The 6,145-nt window shown below is 56.0% G+C and overlaps 10 non-coding genes across 10 annotated transcripts; all 10 read left to right on the top strand.

Annotated features, from left to right (window-relative positions):
- Positions 1 to 699: 699 nt before the first annotated feature.
- PHYSODRAFT_t1197 lies at positions 700 to 772 on the top strand. Its single transcript has one exon. It is a non-coding gene; the product is annotated as a tRNA-Val (tRNA).
- A 338-nt stretch (positions 773 to 1,110) lies between these two features.
- Positions 1,111 to 1,191, top strand: PHYSODRAFT_t1198. The gene has a single exon. It is a non-coding gene; the product is annotated as a tRNA-Ser (tRNA).
- Positions 1,192 to 1,904: 713 nt separating this feature from the next.
- On the top strand, positions 1,905 to 1,977 carry PHYSODRAFT_t1199. Its single transcript has one exon. It is a non-coding gene; the product is annotated as a tRNA-Val (tRNA).
- Positions 1,978 to 2,315: 338 nt separating this feature from the next.
- On the top strand, positions 2,316 to 2,396 carry PHYSODRAFT_t1200. Its single transcript has one exon. It is a non-coding gene; the product is annotated as a tRNA-Ser (tRNA).
- A 713-nt stretch (positions 2,397 to 3,109) lies between these two features.
- PHYSODRAFT_t1201 lies at positions 3,110 to 3,182 on the top strand. The gene has a single exon. It is a non-coding gene; the product is annotated as a tRNA-Val (tRNA).
- Positions 3,183 to 3,520: 338 nt separating this feature from the next.
- PHYSODRAFT_t1202 lies at positions 3,521 to 3,601 on the top strand. Its single transcript has one exon. It is a non-coding gene; the product is annotated as a tRNA-Ser (tRNA).
- A 713-nt stretch (positions 3,602 to 4,314) lies between these two features.
- Positions 4,315 to 4,387, top strand: PHYSODRAFT_t1203. Its single transcript has one exon. It is a non-coding gene; the product is annotated as a tRNA-Val (tRNA).
- Positions 4,388 to 4,725: 338 nt separating this feature from the next.
- Positions 4,726 to 4,806, top strand: PHYSODRAFT_t1204. Its single transcript has one exon. It is a non-coding gene; the product is annotated as a tRNA-Ser (tRNA).
- A 692-nt stretch (positions 4,807 to 5,498) lies between these two features.
- Positions 5,499 to 5,571, top strand: PHYSODRAFT_t1205. The gene has a single exon. It is a non-coding gene; the product is annotated as a tRNA-Val (tRNA).
- A 338-nt stretch (positions 5,572 to 5,909) lies between these two features.
- On the top strand, positions 5,910 to 5,990 carry PHYSODRAFT_t1206. The gene has a single exon. It is a non-coding gene; the product is annotated as a tRNA-Ser (tRNA).
- Positions 5,991 to 6,145: the final 155 nt, after the last annotated feature.

Raw genomic sequence — 6,145 nt, 5'->3', positions numbered from 1 at the left:
TCTCGTCCGGACATCATTCACTGCTCCATGCACCAACGCAACATCGCGACTGTCCTCGTGATCATGATTCGCCCACCATCCATGTTTCTGCCCAGGACTTCGGGCGGAATTTCTTGGCCGGACATGTCTGGCCAGGTCCACGCAGGGTCACTTCGCTCAGAATCAGCAGGATCTTCTTGTTTCACAGTAGTCATACATTGTCGGTTATCGTTGTTCTTCTTTCTCAGCTCTGGTCCGACATACACTAAGACGCACAATTGTTGGGGTTTCGACCCGGCGCGTACTTGATCCCCATCCAGCAGGCTTACTCATTTAATGACTTCCCCTAATTGGCCTCCCCGTCCAGCAATTTCTTAAGGACATAATGCCATGATGCCGAAGCAACCCGTGCGCAGAAAGAGATGACCCGTTTGGCTCCTCGATAGGTAGGTGGCGTGTACACTACCGCCGCGACCGGCTGATTGCGAGGAGGATCCAACCGAGCGCTGCTGAGTACCGTAGATGGAGGGGTCAAGTCGCGAGATGTTTTGGGTCCTGCGATCGTCTTGAAGCATGCGTGGTGGTCTGTGGGCGATGCGAGTGCGATATGGTGTCCAGTCGACGCTGGAAGTTGGCGGTATAGGTCGTTTTGTGCGTGCGTGCGGCGTGATAATTGTGTGGTAAAATGGGACGGTTTGAGGGTTGTGTGATCGTTCGAGTGTCGGTGTCGTCTAGTGGTTAGGACGTGAGCTTAACACGCTCAAGATCGAGGGTTCGATCCCCTCCTCCGATATCTTATTGCCTTTTTCTTTACAACCGCTCGTTCGTGGCCCCTGGGCCAGCAGCGCATGCTGTAACCATAGCTCAGTGCGCAGCACATCCGTGTCCAAGCCGCTAGTAGCTTCTATAGCGAACGAGCCACGTGCAGCCCCGGAGACATCGCGATACGAGTATCGCGGTCGGTGAGAGAGGTGAGTGGTGGTTGTTGCGTGTGTAGGTAGGCGCTGACAGCGACGGTAAGGGTAGGCAGTGGTAGGCAGGAGGTTGTGGTGCGGTTAGCATGGATGTGCGTTGGCGTACGTGTGTTTGCGGTGAATGTGGTGAGGGTTTGGATTTGTGTCAAATTTTAACGACAGCTTGGCCGAGTGGTTAAGGCGATAGACTAGAAATCTATTGGGGTAACCCGCGTGAGTTCAAATCTCACAGCTGTCGGACCCATTTTATGTGATTCAACCCGAGTCCATCTCGCCTCGTTGTGGCCTTCCCGCGCCTTCCTGTGACGCCACGCACCCAGCCACCACGTCTGCTCATCACACGCGACTCGACAGCACAATGGATACTTGTACACGCCCGCCATAGATTGCGCTACAACCATCGTTCCCACACGCCCGTCCGCTTCGTAAGCGACCATTTCTCAACGGATGATTTCCAAACCCCGCCAGGCTCGAAACCAACTGCGCTGTCCGCAGGTAGGTCAGGCAATGGGACTGACCGCTGCTGGCACGGCACAGCAGGCACGATCGTGGCAGTGTGCCTCGAGGTGTTGGGCTGGGCCAAAAGGCCGGCGACACAGTGTGGTTTGGGCACATGATGCCATGATGCCGAAGCAACCCGTGCGCAGAAAGAGATGACCCGTTTGGCTCCTCGATAGGTAGGTGGCGTGTACACTACCGCCGCGACCGGCTGATTGCGAGGAGGATCCAACCGAGCGCTGCTGAGTACCGTAGATGGAGGGGTCAAGTCGCGAGATGTTTTGGGTCCTGCGATCGTCTTGAAGCATGCGTGGTGGTCTGTGGGCGATGCGAGTGCGATATGGTGTCCAGTCGACGCTGGAAGTTGGCGGTATAGGTCGTTTTGTGCGTGCGTGCGGCGTGATAATTGTGTGATAAAATGGCACGGTTTGAGGGTTGTGTGATCGTTCGAGTGTCGGTGTCGTCTAGTGGTTAGGACGTGAGCTTAACACGCTCAAGATCGAGGGTTCGATCCCCTCCTCCGATATCTTATTGCCTTTTTCTTTACAACCGCTCGTTCGTGGCCCCTGGGCCAGCAGCGCATGCTGTAACCATACCTCAGTGCGCAGCACATCCGTGTCCAAGCCGCTAGTAGCTTCTATAGCGAACGAGCCACGTGCAGCCCCGGAGACATCGCGATACGAGTATCGCGGTCGGTGAGAGAGGTGAGTGGTGGTTGTTGCGTGTGTAGGTAGGCGCTGACAGCGACGGTAAGGGTAGGCAATGGTAGGCAGGAGGTTGTGGTGCGGTTAGCATGGATGTGCGTTGGCGTACGTGTGTTTGCGGTGAATGTGGTGAGGGTTTGGATTTGTGTCAAATTTTAACGACAGCTTGGCCGAGTGGTTAAGGCGATAGACTAGAAATCTATTGGGGTAACCCGCGTGAGTTCAAATCTCACAGCTGTCGGACCCATTTTATGTGATTCAACCCGAGTCCATCTCGCCTCGTTGTGGCCTTCCCGCGCCTTCCTGTGACGCCACGCACCCAGCCACCACGTCTGCTCATCACACGCGACTCGACAGCACAATGGATACTTGTACACGCCCGCCATAGATTGCGCTACAACCATCGTTCCCACACGCCCGTCCGCTTCGTAAGCGACCATTTCTCAACGGATGATTTCCAAACCCCGCCAGGCTCGAAACCAACTGCGCTGTCCGCAGGTAGGTCAGGCAATGGGACTGACCGCTGCTGGCACGGCACAGCAGGCACGATCGTGGCAGTGTGCCTCGAGGTGTTGGGCTGGGCCAAAAGGCCGGCGACACAGTGTGGTTTGGGCACATGATGCCATGATGCCGAAGCAACCCGTGCGCAGAAAGAGATGACCCGTTTGGCTCCTCGATAGGTAGGTGGCGTGTACACTACCGCCGCGACCGGCTGATTGCGAGGAGGATCCAACCGAGCGCTGCTGAGTACCGTAGATGGAGGGGTCAAGTCGCGAGATGTTTTGGGTCCTGCGATCGTCTTGAAGCATGCGTGGTGGTCTGTGGGCGATGCGAGTGCGATATGGTGTCCAGTCGACGCTGGAAGTTGGCGGTATAGGTCGTTTTGTGCGTGCGTGCGGTGTGATAATTGTGTGATAAAATGGCACGGTGTGAGGGTTGTGTGATCGTTCGAGTGTCGGTGTCGTCTAGTGGTTAGGACGTGAGCTTAACACGCTCAAGATCGAGGGTTCGATCCCCTCCTCCGATATCTTATTGCCTTTTTCTTTACAACCGCTCGTTCGTGGCCCCTGGGCCAGCAGCGCATGCTGTAACCATAGCTCAGTGCGCAGCACATCCGTGTCCAAGCCGCTAGTAGCTTCTATAGCGAACGAGCCACGTGCAGCCCCGGAGACATCGCGATACGAGTATCGCGGTCGGTGAGAGAGGTGAGTGGTGGTTGTTGCGTGTGTAGGTAGGCGCTGACAGCGACGGTAAGGGTAGGCAATGGTAGGCAGGAGGTTGTGGTGCGGTTAGCATGGATGTGCGTTGGCGTACGTGTGTTTGCGGTGAATGTGGTGAGGGTTTGGATTTGTGTCAAATTTTAACGACAGCTTGGCCGAGTGGTTAAGGCGATAGACTAGAAATCTATTGGGGTAACCCGCGTGAGTTCAAATCTCACAGCTGTCGGACCCATTTTATGTGATTCAACCCGAGTCCATCTCGCCTCATTGTGGCCTTCCCGCGCCTTCCTGTGACGCCACGCACCCAGCCACCACGTCTGCTCATCACACGCGACTCGACAGCACAATGGATACTTGTACACGCCCGCCATAGATTGCGCTACAACCATCGTTCCCACACGCCCGTCCGCTTCGTAAGCGACCATTTCTCAACGGATGATTTCCAAACCCCGCCAGGCTCGAAACCAACTGCGCTGTCCGCAGGTAGGTCAGGCAATGGGACTGACCGCTGCTGGCACGGCACAGCAGGCACGATCGTGGCAGTGTGCCTCGAGGTGTTGGGCTGGGCCAAAAGGCCGGCGACACAGTGTGGTTTGGGCACATGATGCCATGATGCCGAAGCAACCCGTGCGCAGAAAGAGATGACCCGTTTGGCTCCTCGATAGGTAGGTGGCGTGTACACTACCGCCGCGACCGGCTGATTGCGAGGAGGATCCAACCGAGCGCTGCTGAGTACCGTAGATGGAGGGGTCAAGTCGCGAGATGTTTTGGGTCCTGCGATCGTCTTGAAGCATGCGTGGTGGTCTGTGGGCGATGCGAGTGCGATATGGTGTCCAGTCGACGCTGGAAGTTGGCGGTATAGGTCGTTTTGTGCGTGCGTGCGGCGTGATAATTGTGTGGTAAAATGGGACGGTTTGAGGGTTGTGTGATCGTTCGAGTGTCGGTGTCGTCTAGTGGTTAGGACGTGAGCTTAACACGCTCAAGATCGAGGGTTCGATCCCCTCCTCCGATATCTTATTGCCTTTTTCTTTACAACCGCTCGTTCGTGGCCCCTGGACCAGCAGCGCATGCTGTAACCATAGCTCAGTGCGCAGCACATCCGTGTCCAAGCCGCTAGTAGCTTCTATAGCGAACGAGCCACGTGCAGCCCCGGAGACATCGCGATACGAGTATCGCGGTCGGTGAGAGAGGTGAGTGGTGGTTGTTGCGTGTGTAGGTAGGCGCTGACAGCGACGGTAAGGGTAGGCAATGGTAGGCAGGAGGTTGTGGTGCGGTTAGCATGGATGTGCGTTGGCGTACGTGTGTTTGCGGTGAATGTGGTGAGGGTTTGGATTTGTGTCAAATTTTAACGACAGCTTGGCCGAGTGGTTAAGGCGATAGACTAGAAATCTATTGGGGTAACCCGCGTGAGTTCAAATCTCACAGCTGTCGGACCCATTTTATGTGATTCAACCCGAGTCCATCTCGCCTCGTTGTGGCCTTCCCGCGCCTTCCTGTGACGCCACGCACCCTCTGCTCATCACACGCGACTCGACAGCACAATGGATACTTGTACACGCCCGCCATAGATTGCGCTACAACCATCGTTCCCACACGCCCGTCCGCTTCGTAAGCGACCATTTCTCAACGGATGATTTCCAAACCCCGCCAGGCTCGAAACCAACTGCGCTGTCCGCAGGTAGGTCAGGCAATGGGACTGACCGCTGCTGGCACGGCACAGCAGGCACGATCGTGGCAGTGTGCCTCGAGGTGTTGGGCTGGGCCAAAAGGCCGGCGACACAGTGTGGTTTGGGCACATGATGCCATGATGCCGAAGCAACCCGTGCGCAGAAAGAGATGACCCGTTTGGCTCCTCGATAGGTAGGTGGCGTGTACACTACCGCCGCGACCGGCTGATTGCGAGGAGGATCCAACCGAGCGCTGCTGAGTACCGTAGATGGAGGGGTCAAGTCGCGAGATGTTTTGGGTCCTGCGATCGTCTTGAAGCATGCGTGGTGGTCTGTGGGCGATGCGAGTGCGATATGGTGTCCAGTCGACGCTGGAAGTTGGCGGTATAGGTCGTTTTGTGCGTGATAATTGTGTGATAAAATGGGACGGTTTGAGGGTTGTGTGATCGTTCGAGTGTCGGTGTCGTCTAGTGGTTAGGACGTGAGCTTAACACGCTCAAGATCGAGGGTTCGATCCCCTCCTCCGATATCTTATTGCCTTTTTCTTTACAACCGCTCGTTCGTGGCCCCTGGACCAGCAGCGCATGCTGTAACCATAGCTCAGTGCGCAGCACATCCGTGTCCAAGCCGCTAGTAGCTTCTATAGCGAACGAGCCACGTGCAGCCCCGGAGACATCGCGATACGAGTATCGCGGTCGGTGAGAGAGGTGAGTGGTGGTTGTTGCGTGTGTAGGTAGGCGCTGACAGCGACGGTAAGGGTAGGCAATGGTAGGCAGGAGGTTGTGGTGCGGTTAGCATGGATGTGCGTTGGCGTACGTGTGTTTGCGGTGAATGTGGTGAGGGTTTGGATTTGTGTCAAATTTTAACGACAGCTTGGCCGAGTGGTTAAGGCGATAGACTAGAAATCTATTGGGGTAACCCGCGTGAGTTCAAATCTCACAGCTGTCGGACCCATTTTATGTGATTCAACCCGAGTCCATCTCGCCTCGTTGTGGCCTTCCCGCGCCTTCCTGTGACGCCACGCACCCAGCCACCACGTCTGCTCATCACACGCGACTCGACAGCACAATGGATACTTGTACACACCCGCCATAGATTGCGCT

The sequence above is a fragment of the Phytophthora sojae genome, assembly GCF_000149755.1.
Source record: "Phytophthora sojae unplaced genomic scaffold PHYSOscaffold_6, whole genome shotgun sequence".
NCBI lineage: Eukaryota > Oomycota > Peronosporomycetes > Peronosporales > Peronosporaceae > Phytophthora > Phytophthora sojae.
Note: the sequence above shows the minus strand (reverse complement) of the source record. Positions and strands in the feature narration are given on the sequence as shown.